This window comes from Macaca fascicularis, chromosome 3, assembly GCF_037993035.2.
Source record: "Macaca fascicularis isolate 582-1 chromosome 3, T2T-MFA8v1.1".
Lineage (NCBI taxonomy): Eukaryota > Metazoa > Chordata > Mammalia > Primates > Cercopithecidae > Macaca > Macaca fascicularis.
Genome location: NC_088377.1, coordinates 124,752,865 through 124,765,391, shown reverse-complemented (window position 1 = coordinate 124,765,391; position 12,527 = coordinate 124,752,865).

Here is a 12,527-nt window from a genome sequence, read left to right as displayed (position 1 = left end):
ACCTTTATAGGACTTTGTTAGAAGTACAGTAGAAGGCGGCCAGGCGCAGTGGCTCAAGCCTGTAATCCCAGCACTTTGGGAGACCGAGGCGAACGGATCACGAGGTCAGAAGATTGAGACCATCCTGACTTACACGGTGAAACCCAGTCTCTACTAAAAGTACAAAAAATTAGCCCGGCGTGGCGGCGGGCGCCTGTAGTCTCAGCTACTCGAGAGGCTGAGGCAGGAGAATGGCGTGAACCCGGGAGGCGGAGCTTGCAGCGAGCCGAGATCGCGCCACTGCACTCCAGCCTGGGCGACAAAGCAAGATTTTCAAAAAGAAAAAAAAAAAGAAGTAGATTAGAAGGCTTCCCATTCAGTCATTCATTTAATATTTGTTCATTCATTAATATTTAGTGAATGTCTAATATAAAGTTCTGTTCTATGTATGAAGGATACAGTGCTATGGATTTATAGCAGAGGAAAACTTATGCTATAATGGAGTAAAAATTTAGCAGGAAAAGATAAAAATTGACAAATAATATGTAAAAACGATATCACCCACTGTATGATAAGTGCTATACTAAAAATTAAAAAATAATGAGATATGATGGAGATTTCCTCCTTTGGATTGGACGGTCAATGGAAACTTCTCTCTGAACTTGGCCTTGAGCCAATATATGAATTTCCATATTCAAGGGAGACACTCATATGAATATCATCGAAAGAACCTTACAAGTGGATAGAAAAACTGGAATAAAGCCATAAGGGTGGGGAGAAGTTTGGTAAGTTTCACAAGACCACTGTGCCAGAATATAGTGAACAGAGGGAGTGTGGTCCAAGATGAATTTAGAAAGGTAGGAGCCAGACCAGGTGAGTGCCACCATGCGTAGCTCTGCTGTTTTATTTACTATAGATGCAGATTTTTTTCTAAACTTAGTGCAAATCATCCTCCAATAGCTTTCCTTTGTACTTGGGATAACATCCAAACTAGAGGACTTTGCAAGCTAGGTGAAGGAGTTTGAATGCTATCCCAAGTATCAAGGAAAGCCATCGGAAGATGATGAGGTGTAAGTAAAATGTTCTGATTTAATAGACAGCATGCTGATTGCTAAACAGAGAATTGATTAAGAGAGTCAAGATTGAAATGATGTAGTCACGGGTGGGGGAAATTATGATGCTGGGGGAGAGAAAATTTGTTGGAGAAATGTTCGTGAGTAGACAAGAGGTGATGTGCAAAAGCATGGCCTTAGAACAAACTATTCATTCATGATAGGAAGAAAAATAGGTTAATCTAGATACAAGGAGGTGGGTATTGTGGCATTAGGAGAGTTGGGAAGGTATATTCTGATTGCTTCTATTTTTTCAGTGAAATAGGAAGCAAGTCATTATTGAGAGTGAGGATGAGGAAGGATGTGCTGGAGGTTTGGGGGAAAAAAGGAGAAAACATAAAATAGTAACCTAGGAAAATGGTCATGACAAGTATCATATGACTGCCAGGCAGCACAAACAACATTCTTAAAGCTAACAATCATAAATATAAAATGAGACCAGTCAGTATGACTATATTTTTCTCCAGCCAAATTCAGCTATACAGAGGTACATGGGGAATACAAAAAATATTGGGATTTATCAGGGTCGATGTTTGTTAAAACCAGAGAGGGACAAGAGGGTTCAGGATTTATGCTAGTCGGTGATTTTAATGATGGACCATGGAATATTGGGCGAGGATAGGAGACAGGACTCATTAACATTAAGGTTTGTTAGGCATCTGTGTTAGAACAGCACATGTAACCATTAAATGAATAGATACAGAATGGTTAACTCCCAAAACAATGGAGAAGAAAAAATGGAAAGAGAAAAAACTTCAAAAATTCAAATTGTTAATACTCACCTTCTTGTATATAAAGAGAAATCCACCCAAATTAGCCTATAAATTCAGTAAAAATTTCATTTTTTTCTGACATTTTATAAGCTTCAGTTAGATTCATAACTGCCTTCCAAATCTGATTTTACTTTGTTATGCTCTTTCACAAGTTCTGGCATAGAGGTTTTATTAGCCTCATACGGTGAGTGGAATGACAGTCCTCTTTTTCTGGTGTCTGAGACAGTGTGTATAAAATAGAGATTATTTAAAATCAGAGAGTTTACCTGTTTGGGCTGAATGTCTTTTCTTGAACATAGGAAAGTTGGTGATAAATAGACAATGAAAAATTAAGCTTATTAGAATTTATTATATTCTATTTCATTTTGAGTCCATTTGGATGATTTACATTCTTCTAAAAATTTTTCTCATTATTTCTACGTTTTTATCTTAAGGCTGATCTTCATCTTACGATTTTATAAATCAGGGTAGAACAAAGAGAAAATCTCAAAAATATACCTCCCATGTTAACAGTAGTATGAGAATGTGCACCACTAATAGAAGCAATGGGATTTAGCAAGCAGAAAACATAAGATGGGATTTTTAGTTGGCGATGCCATCCAAAAAATATATATATATTATTTCCCAGCTCTCATTGCAAAAGAATGTGTAGTCATGTGATCATGTTCTGGAGATTAGCAAGTAAATGGAAGTGGTATGTTTACTTGTTAAAAGGAAGAGCCGTGTTCTTTTTTCCCTTTCCTTGACCCTGCTGGCTAGGAAGTGAATGTGATGGCTAGGGTTTCCTTCTTGGATCATTAAGTGAGAATTGATCATGCATAGAGGAACCAAAAGGTGGAAGGGACCCAATTTCCTAAGTACTTTATGTAACAGATCCACTATCTGGTCTTGGACTCCCTATGTCTGGATTTTAACATGAGAGAAAAATCTTATACCCTTTCGATGGCTCTGCTATTGGGAGTTTTTAAAGTACTTAGGTGCTTATATATGTTATACAGAAAATATTGATAGAAAAACATGAAAATTCATATGGTGAGTCTATTTTTCATCCTTATTGTGTTTATATTTTCCAAATTTTACAAAAAGTTGTATTTAAACTTTAAATATAACATGTTTGTTGACTTAAACTTCAGAAAATACAAGCAGAAGAAAAAAATTAGTGATATTCTCACTACTTAATTACTTAAATTTTGATGTTCATTTTCACAAAGAAAGATAGATTACACCAAACAAAACCCAGTCCTCCAGTCCTCTCCCTACAAACTCAGAACAATCCAGGAATCCTCAACAGAGCAGGAAGTCCTATTTGGTGGCCTTTAGGGTTTCAGTCAAACCATTATCCTAGAATATTATACCTTTTTAAAATCCCCTTTTCTACTCAAAGATAAATTTGGTTTTTAAAAAATGTCACTTCATATACTAAAAGTCCCTAAAGTAGGCTAATGGTTTTGGATTTTGGCAGAGAAAGTGAATGTACAAGCAAAGAGTTAGGTACTTTGTGCTCTAAAACTTTATAACCTTTACTTGTAGGTTGGAAGATTAGAAGGTATTGCCCTATAAGTTGTAATGGCCCAGAGGAAGCTATTATAGTATAAAGGTCAATGCTCTGTGAGGCACAATTTTAGTAAGTGGATTCTGTTATTTGAAAAAAGAAGAAGAAAGGAGAAAAAGAAGAAAAAAGTAAATTCTCTGTAAATTCTCAGCTTCAACAGAGGTGCTTTTTATGTTCCACAGGTAAATTCCTTGAGTCCCTTAGTTCACTGCAACCAAATAGAACAAGATATGCTTTTACTTTCAATTTAGGTTTTGTAATTTAATAGTCTGAAGCTTGAGTAATGATTACACACACTTATTCACACACAGAACACTAATTTTACCGATGAAAAAAGGCTTTAAAGAGCTTTAAAAAGAAGACTGTTTAAAACCCTGGATCTGTCAGAGATGCTTGTTAAAAACGAAGGTGTCACAAGTTGCTTCCTATCTCTATTAGTAAAATTCAAAAATAGAAAACAGTGCAGAGAATAAAAATATCAACCTTTCAACAAGTGTTCCCACAGATCCTCTTCACAAGATAGCTCATACACATCCTTGTCATGTTGGATTCTCTGACAAAAGCTTAGAAATAATAATGCAAATTAATGTCAACGGTATGCCTTTTGTCCAAATCATATAGCACTTTAGTTCAAATCATATAGTCCTGGGCTTTAATGAAACATCCGCAGTTTGTTGTGTGACATTAATTAATCTATTTAATTTTACTGGCTTCAATTTATATTTTAAAATACTATTTTATTCTATAAAAGTGATACACACATAGTTTAAAAAGTTAAACGTACAATATAGTATGCTGTAAAAAGTACATGCTCATCTTACCCTTGTTCCCTGGTTACCTTACAGAGAGACAAATACTGTTAACATCTGAGATGATTCACCCTGGAGAGATAATATGCAAATACAATCATACATGCATGCATGTTTTAGTATATCAATCTGATAGGTTAAAATTATATATTATTGTTATTTTAATAAACATTTCTTTAATGGTTGACAAGGCTGAAAACATCATTTCATTTTACTCAACTTTAATTCATTAGAAGTTGTTTGAACTTATTTTTCTATAAGCTGCCTGCTCATGTCATCCTCCCATTTTCCTACTGTTTTTAAAATATTTTTTCTAATGGATTCATAAGAACTCTTTATATAATAAGAAAGATAGCCCTTTATTATATATAGCATATTACAAATATTATTCCTGCTTTGTCAATGCCATTGAATTTGTAGTATTCTATTACTATGCAGAAAATGTTTACTTTTTATGTAGACAAATTTATCACCTTTTATGGCTTCTAAGCTTAGTGCCATGCTCAGAAAGGCTTCTCTCATTACAAACTTAATTTTTAAATTCTCACATAATTTCTTTCAGTACTTTTAGAATTTCTTCTAGTAATGATTAAATCTCTGATCCTATTTGATTTCTTCTTGGTATAAATCCATCTGGAGTAAGAATTAATTCATTATTTTTCCAGAAGACCGGGCAATTGTTCATGACTAGTTATTAAGTAAATTTGTTTGGGCATGGATTTGAAATACTTATTTTATAACAAGCCACATTACCATGAAGATTTTGGTATACATCTCAACTCTTCATTTGGTTTATTGTGTTTCATTTCTATGTGCCAGTAAAAGTGTGTTTTAATTAATATAGCATGTAGTACCTTGTAGAATTAATGTCACATCAGAAATTTATGTGCTTCTAAATTGCTGCCTACTCTAAAAATTATTTGTGAAGTAATTTCATTGGGATAAAATTAATGTATAGGTAAATACAGGGAGACTTGTTGCCTTCAAAATATTGAGTCTTCTTATCCAGTAACAAGGTATATCATTATATTTCTTCAATTCTTGTTTTATCCCTCATTCTTTTAAAGTCCCTTTATATATGTCTTGAACATTTCTTAAATTTAATCCTATTGTATTTTATCATTTTTTTCCTATGACAAATACTACCTTTATTTCTTTATATTTTAATGTAACTTTCACTTATACATAGGAAAATAACTGGTTTGTGCGCATTAATGTTATTTTATTGTTCGTGGTGTTTTCCAGTTGTACAATTTAATTGTATACGTAAATAATGATAATTCTATGTCTCTCTGCAAACCTTTGCATTTAATTATTTTTCTTTTCCAATTCCACATTTATGACCGCTAAAGCAACGATAAGTAATCATTGTAATGGTGGATATCATTGTCTTTCTCCTGTTGAAAATATTTTGAGTAGTTTCACCACTTAGCACAATGCAGGTTTTGGCTGTCAGTTAGATGGATATTAAAAATATCTATTTATTTATAATCCTTTGGGTATATACCCAGTAATGGGATGGCTGGGTCATATGGTACATCTAGTTCTAGATCCTTGAGGAATCGCCATACTGTTTTCCATAATGGTTGAACTAGTTTACAATCCCACCAACAGTGTAAAAGTGTTCCTATTTCTCCACATCCTCTCCAGCACCTATTGTTTCCTGACTTTTTAATGATCGCCATTCTAACTGGTGTGAGATGGTATCTCATTGTGGTTTTGATTTGCATTTCTCTGATGGCCAGTGATGATGAGCATTTTTTCATGTGTCTGTTGGCTGTATGAATGTCTTCTTTTGAGAAATGTCTGTTCATATCCTTTGCCCACTTTTTGATGGGGTTGTTTGTTTTTTTCTTGTAAATTTGTTTGAGTTCTTTGTAGGTTCTGGATATTAGCCCTTTGTCAGACGAGTAGATTGCAAAAATTTTCTCCCATTCTGTAGGTTGCCTGTTCACTCTGATGGTAGTTTCTTTTGCTGTGCAGAAGCTCTTTAGTTTAATGAGATCCCATTTGTCAATTTTGGCTTTTGCTGCTGTTGCTTTTGGTGTTTTAGACATGAAGTGTTTGCCCATGCCTATGTCCTGAATGGTACTACCTAGGTTTTCCTCTAGGATTTTTATGGTATTAGGTCTAACATTTAAGTCTGTAATCCATCTTGAATTAATTTTTGTATAAGGAGTAAGGAAAGGATCCAGTTTCAGCTTTCTACTTATGGCTAGCCAATTTTCCCAGCACCATTTATTAAATAGGGAATCCTTTCCCCATTTCTTGTTTCTCTCAGGTTTGTCAAAGATCAGATGGCTGTAGATGTGTGGTATTATTTCTGAGAAATTATGCTGCTATAAAGACACATGCACACGTATGTTCATTGCGGCACTATTCACAATAGCAAAGACTTGGAATCAACCCAAATGTCCATCAGTGACAGATTGGATTAAGAAAATGTGGCACATATACACCATGGAATACTATGCAGCCATCAAAAAAGATGAGTTTGTGTCCTTTGTAGGGACATGGATGCAGCTGGAAACCATCATTCTTAGCAAACTATCACAAGAACAGAAAACTAAACACCGCATGTTCTCACTCACAGGTGGGAACTGAACAATGAGATCACTTGGACTCAGGAAGGGGAACATCACACACCGGGGCCTATCATGGGGAGGGGGGAGGGGGGAGGGATTGCATTGGGAGTTATACCTGATGTAAATGACGAGTTGATGGGTGCAGCACACCAACATGGCACAAGTATACATATGTAACAAACCTGCACGTTATGCACATGTACCCTACAACTTAAAGTATAATAATAATAAATAAATTTTAAAAAAATCTATTTATTATTGTTTTATCAAGAGTCTTTTAAAATCAACAATGGATTTTGAACTTAAATACCTTCATACCCTTTCTGGGCATAATAATATAAATTTTCTCTTCTGATATAATAGAAACATAAATTATATTAGTAATTTTTCTAATAATCTTAATTTTTTATCTTGGTTATGATGTATTCTTTTAAAGCAATGTTAGATTCTGTTGGCTAATATATTATTTTGTATCAGTATTCACAAAATGACTGATACACATACACACACATAAACTCACACACGCACACACACACACACACACACACATTAAGTATCCTGTCAGGTTTTGATATAATTATTTTGATGGGTACATACAAAAAAATAAAAGTTTTTCTTCTATCTCTGCTAGAATCATTTCAACAGCATTGAAATTTTCTGAACATTGCATTGACATTTTGGGTAGGCTTCAGGTATAATATAATCTGGGCCAGATGCCTGCAACTTTTGAACAACTTTTATAATTTCTCTGAAATACCCTAGATTTTCTATCCCTTTTGAAGTCACTTTTGGTGATTTAAGTTTCCTAGAAATGTCAACCATTTTTTAAAGATTTTTATAATCCATATGCATGAAGTTAAGCAAAGACACATTTTAAATTTTAGTTCCCCCTCAATATCTGCACTAAGGTTCTCAACTTAATTTCTCATTTTAAATATTTTTGCTTTCTCCATCTCTCGCCATTTAAAAACTTATGTTAATGGTTTACCTATCTAATTAACCTTTTAAAAATGACAATTTTTAAAATTTATTCATTTCACTCTTTTTTGTAGCTATTCAGAAATTTCCCACTTCATTTACTAGTTTCTTAATTCTGATTTCCTCAAGTTTCTTTTATTGATGATGACAATTTCTTATTTTGAATATTTAATTTGTTCTTATTCCTTCTTATTTGACAGTTTTTCTTTGAAATTTGATTTTTACTCTGATCACCTTTTTTGCCTCCTACAGGTTTCAGTATGTATTGCTTGTAGTATTTTGTTTAGATTTCTTCTCTTATCTGAGAGTGTTGTAAAAGAGATTAAAATTTTTATTCAGCTCCTAACATTTTAAAATTTTTATAATATAGGTATTTATTACTAGTTTTATTTTACCGTGGATAAAATAAATAAAACAAAACTTGTGTTTTGAAGTGTATTATGATTTTTATGGCCTAATAAATGTTCATTCCTTAAAAAGTTCTATGTGTATTCATTTTATTCTGATCAGAATTTTTAGCAAGATGTCAAACTTTTGTTTTTTGAAACTAGTTTGTCATGACATATTGTCATAATTACAGTATTTATTTTCTAGGACTATTGTGAATGTGCAGACTTAATTTACTGCTAAGGAGACTATTTTTATAAAATAATATTTAATCCTGTATTAGCTGTCTATTTCAGACACTGAATACTTGCAGAGATCTAGTTTTTTTAAGATGCAACCTCATTGTTGAAAGTAAGTGTATGCTGTGGATGTCAATATTAGCATCCCAATAAGGATGTGATGATATTAAGGTGGTGGTAGTGGGAAGTCAATCTTGATTCCTTTGGAAATTTTAGATTTTTATAAGTTTATTGGAAAAATATACTGTTTCTTCTTGGTAAACAGATCTTTTGAAACGAAAACACCATGAAGGAGAAATTGAGGTGTGACTACATTTCCTCAAATAACCAGTATTGTATTTGTGAATACTGTGTACTTTGCAGTGAACGGTGTGGAAGCTGTTCATTTTTCATTCTGAAGTAAAATACTTCCCTCTAAAAAGTCTATGTGTGTTTAAAAAGAAGGCATAATCCCTGTATGATGTATAATTTGTATCAATAATATCTACTCTATTAATTTTTAAATATTTTATATTTTCACTTTTCTTTTTTAAAATGTATTTTTATTCTTATAGATAAAGGCAGTACAAGTGCAGATTTCTTCCATGTATGTATTGCCTAATGGTGAAGTCTGCTTTTAGCATACTCATTGCCTGAATAGTGAACCAATAGGTAACTTTTCAACCTTCACCTTCCCCCATCATTTTTGGTCACCAGTGCCCATTATTCCACTCTAGATGTCCATGTTTATCCTTTGTGTAACTTCCACTTACAAGTGAGAACATGACGTTTTGACTTTGTTTCTGAGTTATTTCGCTTAAGAAAATGGACCGTAGTTCCATTCATGTTGCTGCAAAAGACATGATTCTTTTTTATGGCTCAGTAGTATTTCATGGTGTATATATGCCACATTTCCTTCATCCAATTACCGTTGATGGAAACTTAGGTTGATTATTTGCTATTGTAAACAGTGCTGTGCTAGAAATACGAGTGCAGATACCTTTTTGATACAATGATTTACTTCCTTTTGGGTATATACCCAGTAGTGGGATTGCTGAATTGAGTAATAGTTCTATTTTTAGTTCTTTGAAAATCTTCGTACTATTTTCCATAAAGACTGTACTAATCTGCATTCCCACCAAGAGAGTATAAGTGTTTCATTTTCTCTGCATACGTGCCAGCATGTGCAATTTTTGACTTTTTTTTTAATACTTTAAGTTCTGGGATACATGTGTAGAACGTGCAGGTTTGTTACATAGGTATACATGTGCCTTGGTGGTTGATGCACCCATCAACCCGTCCTCTACATTAGGTGTTGCTCCTAATGCTATCTCTCCCCTAGCCCCTAGCCCCCGATAGGCCATGGTATGTGATGTTCCCCTCCCTGTGTCCATGTGTTCTCATTGTTCAACTCCCACTTATGAGTGAGAACACGTGGTGTTTGGTTTTCTGTTCCTTGTTAGTTTGCTGAGAATGATGGTTTCCAGCTTCATCCATATCCCTGCAAAGGAAATAAACTCATCCTTTTTATGGCTACATAGTATTCCATGGTGTATGTATGCCACATTTTCTTTATCCAGTCTATCGTTGATGGGAATTTTGGTTGGTTCCTAGTCTTTGCTATTGTGAACAGTGCTGCAATAAACATATGTGTGCATGTGTCTTTATAGTAGAATGATTTGTAATCCTTTGGGTAAATACCCAGTAATGGGATTGCTGGGTCGAATGGTATTTCTGGTTCTAGATCCTTGAGGAATCACCACACTGTCTTCCACAATGGGTGAACTAATTTACACTCCCACCACCAGTGTAAAAGTATTCCTATTTCTCCACATCCTCCCTGGCATCTGTTGTTTCCTGACTTTTTAATGATCATCATTCTAACTGGCATGAGACGGTATCTCACTGTGGTTTTGATTTGCATTCCTCTAATGACCAGTGATGATAAGCTGTTTTTTTTATATTTGTTGGCTGTATAAATGTCTTCTGAGAAGTGTCTGTTCATATTGTTTGCCCACTTTTTGATGGGGTTGTTTTTTCTTGTAAATTCGTTTAAGTTCCTTGTAGATTCTGGATATTAGCCCTTTGTCAGATGGATAGATTACAGCAATATTCTCCCAGTCTGTAGGCTGCCTGTTCAATATATGATAGTTTCTTTTGCTGTGCAGAAACTCTTTAGTTTAATTAGATCCCATTTGTCAATTTTGGCTTCTGTTGCCATTGCTTTTGTTGTTTTAGTCATGAAGTATTTGCCCATGCCTATGTCCTGAATGTTATTGCCTAGGTTTTCTTCTAGGGTTTTTATAGTTTTAGGTCATACATTTAAGTCTTTAATCCATCTTGAGTTAATTTTTGTATAAGGTGTAAGGAAGGGTTCCAGTTTCAGTTTTCTGCAGATGGCTAGCCAGTTTTCATAACACCATTTATTAAATAGGGAATCATTTCCCCATTGTTTGTTTTTGTCAAGTTTGGCAAAGATCAGATGGTTGTTGATGTGTGGCATTATTTCTGAGGCCTCTGTTCTGTGTGTGTGTATATATATATATTTTGGTATGAGTACAAGTACCATGCCATTTTAGTTACTGTAGCCTTGTAGTATAGTTTGAAGTCAGGTAGTGTGATGCCTCCAGATTTGTTCTTTTTGCTTAGGATTGTCTTGGATATGTGGGCTCTTTTTCGGTTCCATATGAAATTTAAAGTAGTTTTATTCTACTTCTGTGAAGAAAGTCAGTGGTAGCTTGATGGGAATAGCATTGAATCTATAAATTACTTTAGGCAGTATGGCCATTTTCACGATATTGATTCTTCGTATTCACGAGCATGGGATGCTTTTCTATTTGTTTGTGTCCTCTCTTATTTCCTTGAGCAATGGTTTGTAGTTCTTCTTGGAGAGGTCCTTCACATCCCTTGTAAGTTGTATTCCTAGGCATTTCATTCTCTTTGTAGCAATTGTGAATGGGAATTTACTTATGATTTGGCTCTCTGTTTGCCTATTATTGGTGTATAGGAAAGCTTGTGATTTTTGCACATTGATTTTGTATCCTGAGACCTTGCTGAAGTTGCTTATCAGCTTAAGGAGGCTTTAGGTTGAGATGATGGGGTTTTCTAAATATACAATCATGTCATCTGCAAACAGAGACAATTTGACTTCCTCTCTTCCTATTTGAATACCCTTTATTTATTTCTCTTGCCTGATTTCCCTGGCCAGAACCTCCAATATTATGTTGAATATGAGTGGTGAGAGAGGGCATCCTTGTCTTGTGCTGGTTTTCAAAGGGAATGCTTGCAGCTTTTGCCCATTCAGCATGATATTGGCTGTGGGTTTGTCATAAATAGCTCCTATTATTTAGAGATATGTTCCATCAATACCTAGTTTGTTGAGAGTTTTTGGCATGAAGGGGTGTTAGATTTTATCAAAGGCCTTTCTGCATCTATTGAAATAATCATGTGGTTTTTGTCACTGGTTCTGTTTATGTTATAAATTATGTTTATTGATTTGCATATATTGAACCAGCCTTGCATCTCAGGGATGAAGCTGACCTGATCATGGTGGATAAGCTTTTTGATGTGCTACTGGATTCGGTTTGCCAATATTTTATTGAGGTTTTTCACATCCATGTTCATTAGGGATATTGACCTGAAATTTTTGTTGTTGTTGTTGTGTCTTTGCCAGGTTTTGGTATCAGGATGATGCTGGCCTCATAAAATGAGTTAGGGAGGAGTCCCTCTTTTTCTATTGTTTGGAATAGTTTCAGAAGGAATGGTACCAGCTTCTCTTTGTACCTCTGGTAGATTTGGGCTGTGAATCCATCTGGTCCTGGGCTTTTTTTGGTTGGTAGGCTATTAATTAGTGCCTCAATTTCAGAACTTGTTATTGGTCTATTCAGGGATTTCAATTCTTCCTGGCTCAGTCTTGGGAGGGTGTATGTGTACAGGAATTTATCCATTTCTTCTATAGTTTCTAGTATATTTGCTTAGAGGTGTTTATAGTATTCTCTGATGCTAGTTTGTATTTCTGTGGGATCAGTGGTGATATCCCCTTTATCATTTTTTATTGTGTCTATTTACTTATTCTCTCTTTTCTTCTTTATTAATCTGGTTAACCATCTATCTATTTCGTTAATCTTTTCAAAA